Here is a 20,401-nt window from a genome sequence, read left to right on the forward strand (position 1 = left end):
AGATCCCAGAGGAGGTTCCTTGTTGCAGCAATGCAGGCAGACAGGTTCAGTGTGGTGGTTTCTCTGTGTTTCTCTGTGCTGGGTGAGGGATGCGGTACCCGTTCACCTTTATCCACTGCCAAGGAGAGCTGGGAACGGACCCGCCTTACTAGAGGACCACCACCCATAGCTTCCTGCATAGCATGCCTGTAGGAGTGAGATTCTTGCTTACAGCGGAAAAGAATTGCTGTTTTCTGACAAAAGGAACCATTAAAGGAAATTGCCAACCTCTGAAATGCTGACGTTTTATTTTCATTGTCTAAGGAGAAAAAGAAGCTTCTGAAGTTCAGCATGGAGAGCCTTGACATATTAGTTTTGTTTTGTTTTGTTTTTTTTGCCATTGTGATTCGTGGCAAATGCCTCATAGAGTCTCTGATTCTATTTTAGGTAAATTTGAGCGGAATTTGCCAGGGGGTCTCTCCGTTTATGAGGACTTCCAGATGAACGGGGCATGCGTTGGTGTTCCAGCTTTGGGAATGGAAGTTTAGAGGCTTAAGGCCAGGAGCAGGGATGACAGCGTTTGTGTGATAGAGCTGGGCAGATTTGGAGGCTCTCTCCCGGGTCCTTCTGAGACAGCATTAGCCAAGGCCTGACTTGGTGCAGCGTTGAGATCTGTCATCAGCAGGGAATATTGGTAGCTGAGTTATTTTTCGAGTGGTAATCCGAGAACAACACAGCAGATCCCAGCTCTCATCGCCACTTAATGAACCTGTTTGTTGAGAGCCCACCTGGTGCCTGCTTGGCTTGGGGAGCCTGGCGCAGTCCTGAGTAGTCTGGGGTCAGCCCAGCTGTTCTGGGGAAGCTCGTCCAGAGGGGTGGGCTGGAAGAGAACAAGAAAGCCCAGCCTCCTTAGCCCCATGAGGACGGGACGGGAAGGAGGCTGTGTCCCCACCCCAGAAGAGAACACTGAGAGATGGGACCCTGGGCGTGAGTCACTAAAAGATGTCAGCAGATCTTTTTCTTGTGGAGACACTTACCACCTGAAGCAATTGTGTGAGTGTGCTTGGCTGGTGACCTTTTTGTTGCACACATGCGTGGAAACTTTGTAATGGCCAGGTGTGGTGGCATTACCTGGCTTCCACGTCTCTGGGGGAGGGAGTCTGGTGGGAGTTTGTATGTGAGGCTTTTAGGAACTGCCTCCTTGTGACATGTGCTGTGACATAAGATGAATGTCATTTGCGGTCATGTTGCATTTTTAAAGGGCTTAACGTGAGAGAAAAGGTCCCCGGGTTCTGAAAGTCATGTCTGTACTTCTTTAATTTTGCTAATAATTCAAATGGATGTTTCCCTAATTGCTGGTTTTCCCCTGAGTGCCTGGCTCAGCACAGACGTGGGAAGCTGAGCTGGGATTTCTTACATTGTGGGCTTTAGGAGCGGGCCCAGGTTTGGAAAAAACTGTCATTTTCCATTTGTGTGTTCAGGACAGCATTATTGTGAGTTTATTTCAACATAAAGTGTAAAATGGCTCTGGAGGGTTTCTTTGACCGTATTTAATTACTAGAGAACATATATAATACATGCAGAAAGAGAGGGCTGAGGCAGAGAGGGAAAACACGGTTGAAAGGGCTCAAGTCCCCGAAAGGGGTATTTAGGTAGAAATTTGTATCCGACAATGTGAATATTGTCTAAAACAACAGGTCTTCCCAGGTTGGGATCTGTAGGTGCACTCGGGAGTTGGGGGGAGAGTGGGGTGCTCTGTGAACTCCCTGGAATTGTAGGTAATATTTTATGAATGTTCTTTTGTATGTTTTTATGGGTCTGTCACTTCCATGAGATTTACGCCCAGGGTTATGACCAAAAAAAAAATGTTTTTTAGAGGAGGGAGTAAAACCCTGCAAAGGGTAGCTTTGGAAAAGCATACAAGCCCCTGGGCCTTGGTTCCTCTTTCTGCCATGTAAAGGTCTGATAAGGGTCTCTTCCAGCTTTTACATGAAAGGATTATCAATATCCTTAGAAGCCTTCTGATGACCTACCTCAGAGGGTTGGTAACCAACAACCAAACCAAACTCATTGCCGTCGAGTCCATTCCGACTCATGGTGACCCTATAGTACAGAGTAGAACTGCCCCATGGGGTTTGCAGGGAGCACCTAGTGGATTCGAACTGCTGACCTCTTGGTTAGCAGCCAAGCTCTTTACTACGCCACCAGGGTTTCCCAAAGGGTTGGTAACCAAAACCAAAAACCCTGTGCCATCAAGTCGATTCCAACTCATACCGACCCTATAGGACAGAGTAGAACTGCCCCATAGAGTTTCCAAGGAGCATCTGGTGGATTTGAACCGCTGACCCTTTGGTTAGCAGCCGTAGCACTTAACCACTACGCCATCAGGGTTTCCGAAGGGTTGGTAGGAGATATAAATTAGACCCAGACATAAAAAGCAATTAGCACAGGGCCTGGCATCTAATAAGCACTCAATGCATGCTATCATTATTCCCCAGCCAGCCGAACATGGGCTTCCCCATTCTGGGAAGCGAGTCATGCCAGTTGCACATGTCAGGAAACATCTATGCTCTTGGGGACAGTTGAGAAGAAAGTGTTTTCTGCCCAAGGAGGCTCTATGTGTTCCCAGGCAGCTGTGTGTCATTCCCAAGACAGGTTCTGCCAGAACAGGTGTTCTCCTTTCCCCAGGTTAGTAGGCAGGTGATCTAATTATAGATGAGAAAGGAGTTCTTAACAACTGGAAGCCAGCTGAGTAGGGCAGCTCCAGCTTAGGTCCTGGCCCTGACCAGTTGGAGGGTGGGGTGTGTGTGTGTGTGTCCATACTTCATAGTTAATGTAACTACAGTTTTGGTTAACAATAAGTTCAACCTTGACCTATTTGCAAAAGGCTTCATCTTGGAAGACTTTGTGGTTTGCTGATTGGGAAGTTCAGTTTAAGTAATTCATTGGGCTGGAGCAGAAGAAAATGTGTCCAGAGAATATGTGCCTGAGAGGCTCCAGGAAAGAGCCTGGACCCTACCGTGAAAATGGCCCTTCCATGGGAAGTGTATGTTCTGTCTTCATGTCTTTGTATACTGTCATATCGTATCATATCATATTATGTCATATCACGTCCTTCATCTTCTGGACACTTCTTCTGAAGTGAAAACACCTCCTCTTGTTGGGCCTACTCAACTGATTTAAGAAAAGAAAAGTAGCTGATGGGCCTCTAGAAGATTTTGGTTGTTAATATTCTAGATTAAAAATGAATCTTTTCAATTCATTCATTGTTGTAGGCGACCAGCTGAACAATGTGAATACAGCTTATTGACTCAAAGGTGGGGGTAACCCTCAATGCCAGGGACTGTTATGTTGATTAATATTCTAATTATTTCAAGTATCATCAAGCTTGATTACCCCGGGAAGGCGGTGACTCTTACTTTCAAGTTCTTCCTGACATTGTCACCTACTCTGGTTAATTAAGTCCTTGTTGACATTAACGACACCTTTGTTTACACCAGCCCAGTAGGAGCTAAAATAAAAGGGCTTTTCCAACCTAAGACCCTTAATTACTTTCCCACCCTCTACAGAGTGGGACTGTGAAGAGACAACAACCTGGGAAAAAGTAGTTTGCAGGCCTTTTTTGGCAACCCTGTGTGAGGTGATGCTGTCCTGGATCAATGTGCATTGGTCCAGATAGCAGAGAGGAGCGAGGGATGGGCCTGGAGACCTGCCCAAGTCAGACTGTTCTAATGTGCTCTAAGTCCTTTGTTAGAAATTCTGTAAAGCCGTAATGTATCAGCTATACGCGTTTAATTGCAAGTGAAAAGAAAAGAAAAAAAAGAATACATCCGCATACCAAGAGTGAATGATTTAAAATAATCTTCTGTTTTATATTATCTGCATCTTTGTTCCTCCGTATGAGTGTTAATATTTAAGAGTTGACTGTAACTTGATAGTTAACTTAGGAACAAGGACTTATTCTTGGTCAATTAAACCAAATGCAGGCTTAGCAGTTAAATACACAGTGAAGTACACATTTTTCATTAGTATATGAAGTATTTCACAACTTGGAGACAAAGTGTTGTGTTTAATATTACTCCTAGAGCAAAAATCTGGCAAGCCTAGAGAATTAGTGTTTGTATAATTTGTATACTGGCTCTCTCAGATCTGAATCGTGTTTTTTTTTTTGCCTTTGTATTTTAAGCAGTTAAAATATTGAGTACCTACTATGCAACCCCCCCCCCCAAAAAAAAACCAGTAACCGAAAACGTAGTCCTTCAAGTCTTTCCAGTCCAGTTGAGGGTGAGAATTCAAATAACCAGAGCAATCCAATATGAGATGTTTCCAATGTCAGACTTAATGAATAATTACACGGCCGTGAAATAACGGGGGCAGTGTTTAAACAGAAAGAGTTTTGTTTAAGGTTCACATTCTCAATAAAATGTCTCCAGTAGCCCTCCAGCTTGCAGACTGGCTTGTTTGGGTGTTTACTTAGTGAAGGTAATTGTTAAAAGGCACCCCCCCCCCACGTTAATCAGAGTCTAGCTTAATTTCACATTTCCATTTACGCTGTCTAGTTTCAGTCTTTAAAGGCAAACGTGGGAAATTTACTTTGGGGAGCCAGCGTGTTAAACTAGGTAGGAAGTACAGTTGGTGGGCTGACCCGCCCCTTGTCTTTGTTTGATTTACCTTGGTGGGCAACTCAAATTATTTTTCTGAAAGTTTTTCAGCCTATCCTACAAATGGTTCTGATCCAGAGGGTTTTATAGGGCTGTTCAAACGTATCCGCAGTCTTTTTGTTTTGTTTTTCCCTGAGGGATGACTTTAGCCCTAGGATTTGCCGTCTCTAGGGTTTTTTTTCCTTTTGCTATATCCCAAATGAGATTCAGAGATGGCCCTGCTTTTTCAGCATACCACACCCTGACGGCCCCATCTCCCTGGCTTGCCTTCTTCGTGTGATTTCTTTTAACTGACAGTGATCATCTTGCAGGCTGTAGTGGCTAAATAGCAAGCCAGATGTCAGGCCTGGAAGTTGGCCTTAGCTAAAGAGCTGGATTTCTGAGCAATTAGGCCTGAGAATTGTTATGCCCAACACAGTTTTGTCAAGGAAGCACAAACCTCTAAGAACTCAGATTTGGCTACTTCTTGTTGTTAGCTGCCGTTGAGCTAGCCTCCGCCTCACGGGGACCCCATCCCCAGCAGAATCAGATGCTGCTTGGTCCTGTACCATCCCCATAATCCGTTATGACCAGACCTTTGTGAGTTTTTTTTTTTTAATCTTTTAAGAGATGTTTATTTGTTTTTCTATAATTTATTTTTGTTGTTGAGAATGTACACAGCAAAAACACACACTGATTCAGGTACATTTAGTGACTTGGATTACATTCGTGAGCCATAGGGTTTTTGTTGGCTTGTTGTTGTTGTTGGGTGCCGTTGAGTCTATTTTGACTCATAGTGACCCCAGACAGAGTAGAACTGCCCCATAGGGTTTTGTAGGCTGTAAACTTTATGGGAGCAGCTCGCCAGGTCTTCCTGTATGAGCCGCTGTTGGGGGACCTTTAAACCTTAGTTTTTTTTTTTTAAGCTATATATAACTTGGGGTCTATTTTGGGGAAAATGTTTGTCTTCATGGGATCTGGCACCCTTAAGTTCTGCATGAACGGTCTGCTTCTTCCTCCTTACCCAGGTAGACCTGGGGTGACTCAGCCAGGCTATAGCTCTGGCTTTCTTGCCTTAAGGCATTTGAGGAGGTAAGGAAGGGGACCTGGTGCTGTGTTCTTTGAAGGAGAAGTCTTGTTGAACAAGTGGCTGGATAGTTCACTCTGATGGTCCTTTATGTCTTAGATACAGATGTCTCCTTCTGAAGTCAACAAAGGTCACACTTTTTAAAAGCCTCCCCCCTTGCTCTGATTCCTTAGTACTCATTTTAAGGTCATGATAGAATATTCAAAATGGTAGCCCCATCAGTGGTATGTTGTGGTGGCAGCCTTCACTGGCCTCTGTTTAGGTTTTTACCATTTGTATATTCATGCTAACAGGGTATTTAACCATTGGGGCAAACAGTGGTCATCCTTGAAGAGTGTGTATCAAGTAAAAATTGGCACACTTTAGGGTGTGAGTAATTTCCATGTCGGAAAACTTGTACCATGACGGAGTTTTAAGATGTCGAAGGTGAGTTGTTGTCATTTATTCCACTTTGGAATATCCTAAGTTATTACACCCCATTCTAGACTAATTTGCCACATCATACAAATATTAAAAATTGAGTTCTTTTTCATTGTACTGAGCCAGGGAGCTAAGCTGTGGTACATTCTTTTAATCCTTTGTCCAACTAAAGAATGGTAATTTCCAGGTCATTCCTCAACGGAGAACACGTATATAGAGTTTCAGGTTACAGTGACATGTTTTACGAGAAGGTTAAAATATAGCTTATAAGGAAAAGGCCAATAGGTTCAGGAACCAGGTGAAGGGGGAGGTATTTATTTACACGATTTGTTTAGCACCTTGCCTTCAGAAAACTCGATTCTGGGCTCTGACGTGAGTGGAGTGAGCTGTTCAAATTGTCTGATTGTTTTCTAACCCTAGCGCTCCTTTATATTACGGTGTGGCATAATTTTACACATGACAGTTTACTGTAAAGTTTTTCCATAGGAGACCAATTGTACTGTTTAAAAAGTATCCAGATACTGAAAGAGCAACTGTGTGCATTAGCGGGGTATGGATGGGGGGAGGGAAGTCGCTGTAAAATGAATATAATAATCTTTGCAGTGGGCAAGTGTCAGGTTTATACTCTTTGAATACCCTCACCCTTCAAATTGGAAGTTGACAGTGGGCTTATCCCGAAGGAGTGTGGCACCCTTCAAGGCGGCTCCTTCCCATCCTGCTACCAACCACTTGCCATCAGATCCGTTCCAGCTCATGGCTGACCCCACGTGTGCGGAGTAGAACAGCACTCCACAGGGTTTTCAAGGCTGTGACCCTTACGGAAGCAGATGGCCAGGCTTTTCTTCTGAGGCTCCTCTGGTTGTGTTCGAACCGCCAACCCTGCAGTTAGTTAGTCGTCCAGTGTTGGCTGTTGGCGCCGCCCAGGGACTCCCCCATCCTGCTAAGCCTCCTGGATTTCCACCATGGTAGGTGCCCAGTTGAATGGTGTATCCTAGATGTTATAAATGTTTCAAATTTAAAATCGCTGACGTGTTTAAAAGACCAAGAATCCCTGATACTCTTAACCTAAATTCTATACCTGGCATTTCTTCCTATAAAGAAATACAAAAATTTTGAATGGCACATCATGTGCTTTCTGGAGGCATTACTCACAGAAGGAACGTGGCCTTTGGAGCGAGGCAGATCTGCTTAGAATCTCTCCAGTATCTACAGGCTCTTGTGACCTTGGGGAAGTGAGCTGATGAGACCTGGAGCCTCCCTTTCCTTATCTGAAATGGGGCTGATAATCTATCTTGAAGGCTGATGGTGGAGATTAAAGGCAAAGGAAGCCCCTACCAGCTCCCAGTGGATCGTAGGTGTTCAGTAAAGCTACTTTCCCCTCTATTCCACCCCCACTTCACAATCAAAACAAAAACCTGATACAGAATTAAAACCTGTATTTCTGGAACAATAGAACGCTTACCCTGCAATAGTCAAGGATAAATCTTCTCATGAGAGACATTTGCGTTACTTAAAATGTAGAACAAGCTTTGGGCCCTGGATTCCTTCAACCTTTTCTGTTATCTTGGGCTTTTGCAAGTCCCTGGCAGTGTAGAAATGTGATCACCTTGGTGCTTGCTGTCCACATGGTTCAGGATTGACATTTTTTTTTTCCCTGTTGAGAAAAGTCCGTTGCATCTATGCGGTAACAGTAGGACACCGACTCCAGGAGGAACAATGTATTTTGGCAAAAAAAGAGTGTTTGGCTTGAGGCTTCCAAAGGGTTGTCATTAGGCGTTGTGAGAGATAGTAGGCAAGAGGTTATGGGATTGGGTGGCTGGGATGGTTGTCCAGCTTGCTCTGCTTTTGTCCTTGAGGGTGGTGGGAGCTCCCAAGCCTACTCTATCCATGGCTGCCTTGTCTGCCTGCTGACTTTCCCTGATCAGCCTGCTGGGTGTGTCTGATGTGTGCAGGTAGGATACCTGGAAGGGAACTGAAGGAATTGTTAGGGGGCCCACAGGATTGCAGTGGGGCAGGTGCTGAGCAGTCACTTGCAACTCTTTGTGTGTTATACCTCTGTGGGGGTTAAGTGATTGGGGGGTGGTGGTGTGTTAGTGTGGATGAGATTACGTTCCTTTGGCCTGGTCCTTGCCATGATGATGATGGATGAAGTCGTGTTCCTCTGGCCCATTCCTTGCCATGATCATGATGATGGGTGAGGTCATGTGCCTTTGGCCCATCCCTTGCCATGATGATGACAATGACAATGATACCTCCACCTACCATTTATTAAGTACCTGCCACATGTCGGATGCTGTGCTAGGTACTTTTATATCAATTATCTCTAATCTTGATAATCCAGCAGATCGGAAGTCTTGCTGTTCCCATCGTATGGACGAGGTGTCGGAGACTCTTGGAGATGAAATGATTCCTCTGAGGCCTCCTGGTTAGGGAGCTTGGACAGAGACCTTTGGGTGAATTTATCGGTGCAAGAAAGCTTCCGTAGTTGAAACTTCCTCTTTCCTGAGCAGGAGAACCTTTTGTGGAACACCGTGATGGCCCTCTCGTTCTTTCCAGAATCTGTCATGTGACCATTAAATTTGTAAGGAAACTGCTGGGTGGTACAAATGGTTAACATGCTTTGCTGCTAACTGAATGGTTGGAGGTTCGGGTTTACCCAGAGGCACCTCAGAAGATCTGCTCCAGAAAAAATCAGATCAGAAAACCCTCTGGAGCTCAGTTCTACTCTGACACGCGTGAGGTCACCATGAATTGGAGTAACTCAACAGCAATTGATATTTCCCTAAAGCCATTTGAAGACAAAGTACATTCAATAAAAACGTTCTAATATTTACTGCCTTATGATTCTTTTTGAATGGCCTGTGGTGGTCTATAGCGTATTGATAAGAAGTCACTCCTTTCTGTTGCCCAAGGAATACAGAGGGAGATGGCTCTGTGTCCCAGTCAGGGACCCAGGCTGAGTCACTTGACAGCAGCTCTAGGCTTAGAAGGGCTGGCCTGGTACTTGCCCATTTCACTTGTAAACCACCTCAGCAGCGGAGACAATCCCTAGTTTTTCCTTTTCCCAAATGCCTTTGGCGATTCACCCAGGACCCTACTGATCTATTCCGGTTTTTGCAGGGGTAGATTGTCCAATAGGTAAGGTAAGTGTGGTGCTTACTTTGCTTACTGTATCACCTGTAGTGAACAATTTTACGTGAGTTTCACCATATCAAAGATGTGGTGAAACCCAGGTGAAATTGTTCACTACAGGTTAGTAAGTAAGCACAAGTAAGCCTGTGCTTACTTTGCTTACTGGGTCATCTGCCTTTGTCAGGGATCGTGCATTTGAAAAGAGGCTTTGATTCTGTAGGAAATGCTGTGGGGTTTGGAAGGGAGGCAGATGCCAGCCATACCTAGAAGCAGAGCCTTTGATGTGGTGGAAAAATGTGAAATTGCTCACTACAGGTGATCTGGAGCCCTGGTGGTGCAGTGGTTAAGCGCTTGGCTGCTGACCAAAAGGTCAGCAGTTCAATCCACCAGCCACTCCTTGCAAACTTTCTGGGGCAGTTCTACTCTGTCCTATAGGCTCGCTATGAGTTGAAATTGACTTGATGGCAACCAGTTTTAAAGATGATCTGCTAAGCACCGTGCTTACCTTCCCTATTGGACAATCTGCCCCTGCCTTTTTGGTTGTCACTTGATATTATGACAAGTTTTCCTTCTCAGTATTTGTGATTTGCCATTGGGTGGGAAATCAGGTCCCTCCTGCACAGACAGACCCCAGTACATGGAAATGACAAACACTAAGGTGTGCGTGGACCTTCTAATTGTTACTTCCCTGCAGAGACTAGGAGCAGAGAACACTAAAGGTTAAAAAAAAGGTGAGGTGGGGAGGGGGAGCTCCAAGAAGAAAAAGGCAGAAGCAGTAACACCTACTCTTCCTCCAGCTTTGGCCAAGGAGCGGGTCGTGAGGGGGGGAAAGACCAGAGAATGGAGCCCATTCGGAAAGCAAGCAAAGTTCAGTTTAGTGGTTAAAAAAAAAAATAGTGCGTGAACGCCGATTGGTTCCAGTTATGCTAGGAGGTGAATGGAGGCCCCATTGCCAGCTGCACTTTGCACTGGCCACTTGCTCAGTGCGTGCAAAACACCCAAGGGTCGCAGGCATTTCCAAGTGGGAGTTCAGTATTGGAAGGAAGCTGAATAATAACTTTCCATCCTAAGCTTGCGGCCCTGGATGCAGTGACAACTTTTCAGCTTGGCAGAGACAAAGGCGTTGGTATAGACACACTTTTCAGATTGCAGAGGAATTGCCGTGGCTTCTTTGAATTTGTTCATTCACTCGTTTGTTGTTGTTAGTTGCCATCGGGTTAATTCCGACTCATGGTGATCCCACGTGTGCAGAATAGAATTGCTCCATAGGGTTTTTAGGGTTACGACCTTTTGGAAGCAGCTCTGCCTTCTGAGGCACCTCTGGGTTCATCTCATAGTCAAGTGCTTAACTGTTTGTGCCACCCAAACCAAAACCCATTGCCATCAAATTGATTCCAATTCATAGCGACCCTGTAGGACAGAGCAGAAGCACCCGCCCCATAGGGTGTCCGAGGCTGTCATCTTCACGGGAGCAGATGCCACATCTCTCTCCTATGGGGCCACTGTGGGTTTGAACTGTCAGCCTTTTGGTTAGCACCCAGGTGCATAACCACTGCACCGCTAGGGCTCCTTTGTGCCGTTCAGGGACTCCTTGCTCATTCATTTATTCTCCAAATAATTTTTGAGACCCTGTCATGTGCCAGGTTCTGTGGGGATATGGGGATAGAATGGCAAGCGGAAAACAATGTCAAGTCCTTTTGAGTCAGGTGAGTTAGGCATTTGTCAAATAATCGCAAAAATGAGTGGTGGCTAGTTCCAGTCCAAGGTGGAGGGGCTGTGAAGGAGCAACACAGCTGTGAAAGTGGAGGGGAACCCAGAGAAGGTGGTGTGGCTGGAGGAGTACAGACACTGTGGGAGGGGGTGTGAAATGAGACTGCAGAAGTCGCGGAGTCAGACCTGAGGGCGTGTGCGCCATGTTAGGGAGCTTCTGGGTGCTCCAGCTCTGCAGCGTCCTGGGGGGCTGGTTTTCTGTAAGACTGCTTCAGCACATCCCCCCTGCACTGGCCCTAGTCTGTACCAGCCAGACTTGCCTGCTAGGCCTGCTCCTGCCTGGTTGGTAATGTCCAGGCCTCTCTGCTGGCTGTAGTCAGGTTTCACCTGTTGATGGAGGTGGAGCAGAGGCTGCTGGTGAACACATGGAGCTAGGTGCTCAGATGCCCCCCTTAAAGATGAGGCAAGGGCAGAGGCTGGTCATGGGTGTGGCTTGGCAACCCCACTTGCATGAGGTGGTCATTTCACCCTGCTCCTGACCATCTCTTTTCTGGACTTGCCACCACTTGGCTGTGTCTCTTGCTAGACCAACATGGAGGCAGGAGATGGCCGAAGGGCAAGGCTGCCAGGAGAGCCAGGGACAGGCCTTGACTCTTTCAGGGACGCTAATCCTGGTCGTGTCCTGGCCTGGGGACACAGTCAGTTAAATAAGTCTCCCATTTCTCTCTCATGGAGTCCTTGTGTGGTGCGGACTGTTAACATGCTCAACTGGTAACCCAAAGGTTGGAGGTTCTAGTCCACCCAGAGGCACTTTGGAAGAAAGGCCTGGTGATCTACTTCCAAAAAATCAGCCGCTGAAAAGCCTTTGGAGCTCAGTTCTACTCTGACGCACACGGGGTTGCCATGAGTTGGACTGTGAAGCAAGAAGTTGGTTGATTGGTTTCTTCTCCCTCAAGGGGCGCACAGCCTTGGTTTAACGAGGGACGGGTAGCCCTTTCCACGGGAAGCCAAGATACGGAGGAGCCAGGCACAGCACAGCCCTGCCAAGGCTCAGCTGTCTCAGAGGCTTTGAAAGGGGCTTTGCGGAGAGGTAGGCCTCTTCAAAGTTTGTTTTGGGGAAGCCTTTACCTCTATGCAAATAAGTGGCTTAGGGCAGGGGAAGAAGGTTAACCATGGTGGCGCCTAATCTTAATTTGGAATTTCCTGAATGAATGTGAGTTTCAGTCCTTCAGCATGGTCTCCCCAGAGGGGCAGTTTTTCTTTTCTCTGCAAAACACCGGAGAAAAGGGATCCCTGTGGCTCAAGGCCTGCTTTTCTCGCGTCCTGTGGTGCAGAGCCGGCTAAGAGCGGGGCCGCCCGCTCCAGGCTCTCTGCCCCCTTTGCGGGAGATGCCATATAGGGGGGCCTCTGCCGAGGTCACTCTGATCCAGCTGCTGGCTGAGGCTCCTGGGGCCACGAGGAGCCCAGCGAGGTCACTCGGATCCAGCTGCTAGCTGAGGCTCCTGGGGCCACGAGGAGCCCAGCGTGGCCAGGCCCCACCTCGCTGTACTGGAACAGCCAGATCAAACCCATTCAAATGAGCAGGCCATCTGTTTACAGCTCCAGCTGCTGTACCTTCCTTTGCAATTAGATGGGATGCCACAGAGAGGACCAGTCCCGGACTCATCTGCAGCCTCAGAGCTGCTGTGGAAGTGGGGTCCCGCCGCGAGAAGAAGGGCCGAGCCCCTTAAGTAAACTTGCTCAACAATACCCCCAGAAGGTCTGGAGTTGAACTAGCTGAAAGCAGCCTTGCCCTGGGGGAGTAACTCTTAACCTCCCCCCACCCCCTTTCTTTTGTAGCTGGGGCCACTTTAAAAGTATTCATTTATTTAGAAAGTACTTGCTGAGGCTTGTTCTAATACCGTATGTGTGTTAGAGTAGGACTGTGGTCCACGGGGCTTGCTTGGTTGTAATCTTCACGGAAGCAGATCGCCAGACCTTTCATCCATGGGGCTGCTGGGTGGGTTTGAACTGCCAACTTTAGGTTAGTAGTTTAGTGCAAACTGCGCCACCCAGGGGCCTTTCTGTGGCAGAAGCAGGTCTTACACTCTTGTCCTTGGACACTAGATCTGAGCTTCTCACAATGTGGTCCTGGGCTAGCACCACTGCATTTCCTGGGAGTCTGTGGGAAATACAGAATCGCTACCCCACGCCAAGCCGGCTGACCCCAAATCTTCAGAAATGGGGTCCAGGAAGCTGCATTTTAACAAACTCCCCAATGGGTCTTTATGCTCAGTTAAGTCTGAGAAGCACTGTACGCTGTCCCCCCTTCAGGAAACTCTTGGTTGGCAAGGGTGGATGGGGGAAGCTGGCTGTATTTGGCTGTGTATACACGGGATAGATGGAGAAAGGCTCTGGTGTCCTGGGGATGAGAGCAATGCAGTCTGTCTTAATGGGCATCACAGGGTTTCACAGAGAGATGACGTTTGAGCTGGGCTTTGAAGGCTGAATAGGAGCCTGCCAGGCAGAGGGAACAGTGCCTTTGTGCACAGGTGTGCCTAGGGGTGAAGGAGAAGGGTGGAGAGAGATCTGGAACCTGGAGCAACCAACACCCTCATGCAGATGATATAGCCTTTGGGCTTTACTGTGTTAGAATTATGGCGTGCCCTTTTCTTTTTCAAACCGGAGGTCCAATATGCTTTTTAGAAGATCATTCTGGCGCCCCGTGGTGGATACATGAGAGGAGGGCATGGGTGATGGGCTACGGGCAGCGGTCTTTTGGAGAGAAGAAGGAGGAGGCCTGGAGTGGACCTGGGGGGAGTGAAATCTTGCCCTTGCTTTCTTTCAGAGATGGAGTTAAGAGGTGAGGGGGTTGGATGAGAGACAAGAGGGAGAAGAGGGGCTTTCAGAGCTGACTTGGAGCTTGGGTTGCCGTTTACCTGGACAACTCTAGTCAGCAGGAGGCAGAGGAGGCGTGGAAGGGGAGAGGGGAGAGCAGGCTGAAGGTTACATGTTTGTTTGGAGAGGAACTCTGTAGACATCCAGGTAATAAGGTGTTCCCTCAGGCAGGTAGAAATAAGCACCTGCAAGCAGGGATTTGAGTGCTGTCCATTGATCGGCATGCAGGGGGTGGAGAAAGCTGCAGGGATAGAGGAGATCAGAATGAAGAGAAAGAACCAGAAGAGCCAGAGTGGAATTCTGAGCATGTCCATGGATTCAGGAGGGATGGAGAAGGAGAGGGTTCCTAGAAGGGCAGGAAGACCTTCAAAACATGTTCCTGTTCTTAAGAAGTGCCTTCTATATAAGGCTAAGTAACCCACACAGCAATGGAAAACAGAACAATACTGTAGATAAGCACTAAGCTGGGTTAGGGGGTTCCAGAACTATAATGGAAGGCTTCCCTTCTCTTCTCTAATATCCATCCCATCCTTTCACATCGAAAGGATCTGGTCAAGTGGCTTTTCTTTCTTTTTGCCTTCGCTTACTGCGGCCGAGCAGCAATGATTTCAGCCGAAAGGCCTTTCTTCTGGCTGATATATTTCAAGTCCTTACTAAGTGCCAGGCGTTGCGCTAGGTGCTGTCTGTGGGCTGGCTTATTTATCACTGTTCCTGGCTTGCAGGTCCAACAATGCGTAAGTGGCAGAGTTGGGACTGGAGTCTGTTCAAAGTCTGAGTTTTTAACATCTTCAGTCTCGCCTTTTCCGAAGAATCAGCAGATGGTGATCAAGAATGAGACCGTGGTCTTAACTCTGAGGAAGTGAAGGGCCCAGGGTATTGTCTGTGAATTGAAACAACATTTGATAAGAGAGATGGTTTGCCACTTTCTAAAATGAAGAGGGCTTCCTTGGGGCCTGGTGCTTTAGTCGGGACTCGAGGGGACAGAAATGTTTCTGGGGGAGAGGATTAGGTTTTCAAAACCAGATGTGACATGTGTTCATTTTACAAGGCTGCTGTTGACCTTAAAGGTTGTGTTGATAAAGCTTTGGCAAACCCTGTTCATCCCATCACCCTTACTGCTTCAGAAGGTACAGAGAATACACAACCTTGGTCCTTCCTGCTGTGCAAGGGAGAGATTTCCTGGTGGTCTTTGGACACCAGGGTCAGCTTTTTTGTAACTTGATAGTCCCTAAAATACGGTGCCTGGAGAAGCCCTGAAGATGTTCAGAAGTGCCAGCTTCCTTGGCCATGTCTGGCAAGTGTGTTTCTGGAAGGCAGAGACTCTGGGCCTCAAGATGACTTGGGTGCACCATGAGGCTTAGATTGACTGGGCTGTGTACGCAGACTCCTCACTGTACACATGGGCTGTGTACACAGACTCCTCATTGTACTCCCAAGCCAGGGGAGTACGAGGTACTTTGACGTAATTTGTAGTGGAAGTGTCTACTTCCTGGGCCCTATATGATCTAAAGGCCTGTCTGTTTGGGAAATACTTTTCGAATGAGAGCTCAGATTTGAAGTTCTTGCTCAAGCAAAGCAGCTGATATCTGAGGTTTTTATACACGCAGTACCGATTGAGTACCTGTGTCCTAGGTGTCTGGTGGAAATTTTGGTCTGGGGAGTGTTAGGGTTTGGTGCAAGCATTATGACCAGAGGAGTCCCTTGGTGGTACAAATGGTTAAGCACTCAGCTACTAGCTGAAAGGTTTGCACCTTGGAAGACAGGCCTGGCGATCTGCTCCCAGAGCCTTGAAAACCCTGTGGGTCAGTTCTCCTATAACACATGGGGACACCATGAGTTAGAATTGAATCCGCAACAACTAATGGCAGATAACTACCAGAGGGAAAACCTTCTCTTCATGCCTCCCTGTTGGAGAACCCTGTAATTAACAGCCTTTAATGTTGGGACTGCAAGGGAGAGCAGATGTTGATGACACGGGGGCTGAATATTTCCCCTTTTGGTCCAAGTATCATGTGATAATAATGATTAACTCTTTAGTGCGTCTATTCTTAGGTACTTTACTGTCTTTACATTTTTATTTTCTCACAAGCGACAGCATGGTTTGTTTTCCAACTTGGGGAACAGTTCACTGAGTTTCTCAAAGACAAACCTAAATTATATGAAGGCTGTGCCTAAATATATAATATTTAATGGTTACCATATTGGGAACGGTAGCCACTGTCTCATTAGGTCGTGAGGAACGTGAGCTAGTCTAGAGCTTCTGGAACAGTCAAGCTTCCGTAGCAGAGGTAGCTATTAGTGGTTGTTACCAGCCAGCGCCCATGATACTGGCAAGGAGCATCTAAGTCCTAACGTGTGTCTATAAGACACCCCGACAGCCGCTCGGAAAGAGAAAACTGTAGCCTTTCAGCCAGCTTTTGGATTTATTTTCTATTGCTTTGACTTCTTTTGTCCCTCATGTGTGCTGACAGTATTTCTTGAGCTAGAGGACCTTCATCTTTATATTCTGCAGAGGGTTGGTCCCACCTGCCCCCACCCCTTTCAAGGACAAGTAGTGCCTATGCCTTATAAGGCCGCCTTTGGATGGCAGGATTTTTGTCTTCCTACAAGTCAGCTCTTGTAAAGGGGAAGCTGTACAGATCTTTGAGGATGTCTGAACCGGAACAGCTAGCCCGGCCTGGCTGATGCTGCCGCCCTCATTGTGTGTGCGCGAGCCCTTAGGGTACGGCGAGCACGGTGGGGCCTCAGGTAGGACCCTGGTGCCTTGTATCTCTGGGTTGATAAGGTCTGATGCCAGCTAGAATGAGACTGGGCCAGAGACAAAGGGAGGTTCCACTCTCCCAAACCCCCATGTCGTCACCCACACCGTGGGGTACTAGAAATCTGTGCTGCAGATGCCAGGGGTCTGTGTTCGAACGCCCTCCCATTCGAGCTTGTAAAACATTCTTCAGAAGTGCTGTGTGTGTGAGGGGTTCTGCCTTCTTTTCCTTTGGACAGAATATCTGATATCGGCCAGTTAACACTTCTTACCAGGACTCTCGAGTGGCCACTACCAAAAAAAAAAAAAAAAACCAGTTGTCGTTGAGTTGATTCTGACTCACGGCAACCCAGTGTGTGTCAGAGCAGAACTGCGCTCCACAGGATTTTCAAAGGCTGATTTTTCAGAAGTAGATCGCCAGGCCTTTCTTTTGAGCCAGCATCCCTGGGTAGACTTGAACCTTCATCCTTTTGGTTAGCAGCTGAGCGTGTGAACTGTGTGCACCACCCAGGGGCGCTGAGTGGCCGCTATGGGACTCCATACAGATGAGGAGGACAAGCAGAGGCCGATCAGAGTGGACAGGAGCTGCCACCACTTCCTTGCCTTGTGTTTCCGATACTGTGACATTGCAGTGATATTTGCAGCTCAATGCTGCGGGTGTCTTCTGTCAAGACACTTGACAGTCCCACATCAGTGGTATCTATTCCACTCGAACAGCGTGGCTGAATGTCGGCGAGGGCACCAGGGAACCAAAACTATTTCACTACTCTTAAGGAGCCCTGGTGGCACAGTGGTTAAAGTGCTTGGCTGCTAACCGAACCCACCAGCTGCTCTGTGAGAGAAAAGACCTGGCAATCTGCTCCTGCAAAGATTTCAGCCTAGGAAACCCTACGAGGCAGCTCTGCTCTTTCCGATAAGGTCGTCCTTTGTCAGAACGGACTGGACGGCAAAGGCTTTTTTTTCCCACTACTCTGGCCACAAGGCCTTATGTTATGGTCCCCCAGGATCCCGGAGCTGTGCCGAGAGGTTCAGGCTCATCCCTGCAGCCCACACCCACCTCACAGCCCTGCCTGCTCTTCCCTTTCCTCTCCATGACCCCTCTCCCCCTCCCATCTTACTCTTTCCCCTCCTCTTCTTTCCCTCCCCACCTTTCTTCCTTCTCTCCCCGCTTCTGCTTCCCCTCTCTCTTTCCTTCTCTCCCGTCTCCCCTCCCTCTCTTCCTGAGGGATCTGTTCAGAGATTTCTTTCTCTCCATCTTCCACTTTCTAGAGGAACCTGTTTAGGGATTGGGACACCCTGACTTTCTCAGAAGGAGAAGCTCAACTGAGCGGCCTTCTGTGGGTGACCCCTGCATTCTTGACACTGGAGCTCCATTTTCTTGGCTGTGATAATCTCGGCATTTGAAAAGTCTGTCCTGGGAAAGCTGCTGAGAGGACCTCATTTGCCAACTGTGCCGTCGATGGTGTCCCATTGGCAGCAGTGGCTCTTTTCTTCCCAACCCGTGTAACTCTGTCGTCCGTTCCCCAGGAAGTGATCAGGCAGGGGAAGATTTCAGATTTCCCATCTGTTCTGTTTGCATTTGGGCGCCATTTCAAAAACCACACAAGAAAGGTTTATAGGCAAACATTATAAAAAGTGACAGCCTCAAGTGCTGCTATCGATGGGTTGGCAACAGTTGGTGTTACCTGAAATAGCTTACTGTTTGGACCCTCCTTCATGATTTCATGTCTCAAGACAGCCCTCCCGACGGCATAGGTGAGGAATAATTCAGCTGGACGTGGACAATGCATCTTTTTCTGACTTTTACACACCTTCCCCTCCCTCCGCCTGGGGCTCCTTTCACATGCAAAGAATTTTCCCCTTTGTTTATTTACAGAGAGGTAGACTCATTATGCAGCTGGTAGTTAGGGACATCCCTGTGATGTCACTCTGAGAGGTCATGACCTCTGCCACATTTGCGGAGTGACTTGGAAAGAGCCAGGTAGTTTCTGCCTCAGTTTCCTTCTCTCCCCAGTCGGAGGCTCCTTCCTTCTAAATTCCTCTCAGCTCCCAACACCCACCTGAGGGCAGGGACGACACGCAGACCATTGAGCAGTTGGTGGCTTCAGTGGTAGAATCTCTCCTCCCGTGCAGGAGACCTGGGTTCGATTCACAGACAGTGCACCTCATGGGTAGCCACTGGCTGGCTGTCTGTCTCTGGAGGCTGGCGTCTTGCTGTGATGCTGAACAGATTCCAGCAGAGCTTCTAAGCTACAACAGAAGAGGAAGAAAGGCTTGGTGATCTACATCTAAAAATCAGCCAGTGAAAACCCTGCGGATCACAGCTTCCCGGTCTGCACCTGATCATGGGGATGGTGCAGGACAGGGCAGGACATTGCCATGAGTGTGTGGAGGAGCTGTGCCATGGCAGCTAGCAACAACAAAGGGAGCAGTTGGCTGTTGGTACTCATACCGTTCACACCTTGACTAGCTGTAGAAGTGCCCATTTCTGTTTTTTTAAATATCAGAGTAGTCAGCTCTGTGATAATGCGCTGCTGGCTCTTCTCAAGTGTTTGAAACTTCTGGAGAAAGTTAAATTGATGATACCAAATCTGCACAAGGAGCTCTGGTGGCGCAGTGGGTGAGTACTCGGCTGCTAACCGAAAGATTGGCAGTTCAAACCCACCAGTCGCTCCGAGGGAGAAAGATGCTTCCGTAGAGATTACAGCCTTGGAATCCCTATGGGCAGTTCTGTTCTGCCCTAAAGAGTTGCTATGAGTTGGAATCGTTGACTCGATGGCATCAATAAACATCCACACAGCAAGGCCGTCCACACTGACCATGCGGCCACACCAGGTAGAGACAAGTGTGTCGAGTCCTCCCAGAAACTCAGCTCATCACCTTGTTTGTTTAGCAGTTGTAGGTAACAGTGACAAAGACTGCCAGACATGCGTGTGTGTTTGCTCCAGCTGTCTTGCTTTTTTTAGACTTTTAGTTGATGTTATGAAAAATTGGTGGAAACGTTTTCTGTCTGTGGAAGCATCTGCAAGAGACTTTGGTGCACAGCAAAGCAGCTTCTGGAACCTTCCCTCCATTGTGTTTTGGCAAGAAGAGACAAGGAAAACGTTGATGGGCTGTGCGCTCCGCGTGGCTCTTTACCCCTTCTGTGTAGGGAAGGTTAAAAGCGTGCCATAGCACCAGAAAAAAATCCAGGAAATGTTACTATTACTATAAAAGGTATTGTTTGAATTTCCCAGGGAACACTTCACCCTGTGTCAACTGTCATATTTTACAGAGCAAGCAGTGCGGTGTGGTGCAGCCCCGAGGGAGGGACTGGCCTGTGTCAGTGAAGGTGATCAAAGTGAGAAAGGCACAGCCAGGTATCGCAGATGCAGCCTCAGTGATGTCACGGGGATTAGGAAATGGTCTCGGCTCTGTGGAATAAGTATAGCTGGGGGAGATGTGCACAGAGGCCTGGGGAGCAGGGGTTTGCAGGGAGCAGGCAGTGAGGTCACCTGGGGTGTTCAAACACACAAGAGAAGTAAAAGCCCCTAAGAAAACAAACCAGCAGGAGCTGGGTTGCCTCCCTCAAGCCAGCTGATGGGATTTCAGGCTAAGCTTTACCCGTGTTCTTGGCACCCTGGCCTGCGACATCATTGCTGTGCTCCTTGTCATCAGGAACCCACAAGCTGGGTCACTGGAGCTGCCGGATGGCCTGGGAGGTGATGGGTTTGGCACTCCACCCAGGGTGTGTCACCTCCACCTGCCTCCTCTCACGTCCTTCTCTTCTCAGTGTTGCTTCTCCCCAGCCTCTTCTCT

The 20,401-nt window shown here is 47.8% G+C and overlaps 1 protein-coding gene across 7 annotated transcripts in view; it reads left to right on the forward strand.

Moving 5' to 3' along the window:
• FGFR2 (fibroblast growth factor receptor 2) overlaps positions 1-20,401 on the forward strand; it is a 118,874-nt gene that overhangs the window by 5,005 nt on the left and 93,468 nt on the right. The window lies entirely within an intron of this gene.

Source organism: Loxodonta africana, chromosome 16 (assembly GCF_030014295.1).
Source record: "Loxodonta africana isolate mLoxAfr1 chromosome 16, mLoxAfr1.hap2, whole genome shotgun sequence".
NCBI lineage: Eukaryota > Metazoa > Chordata > Mammalia > Proboscidea > Elephantidae > Loxodonta > Loxodonta africana.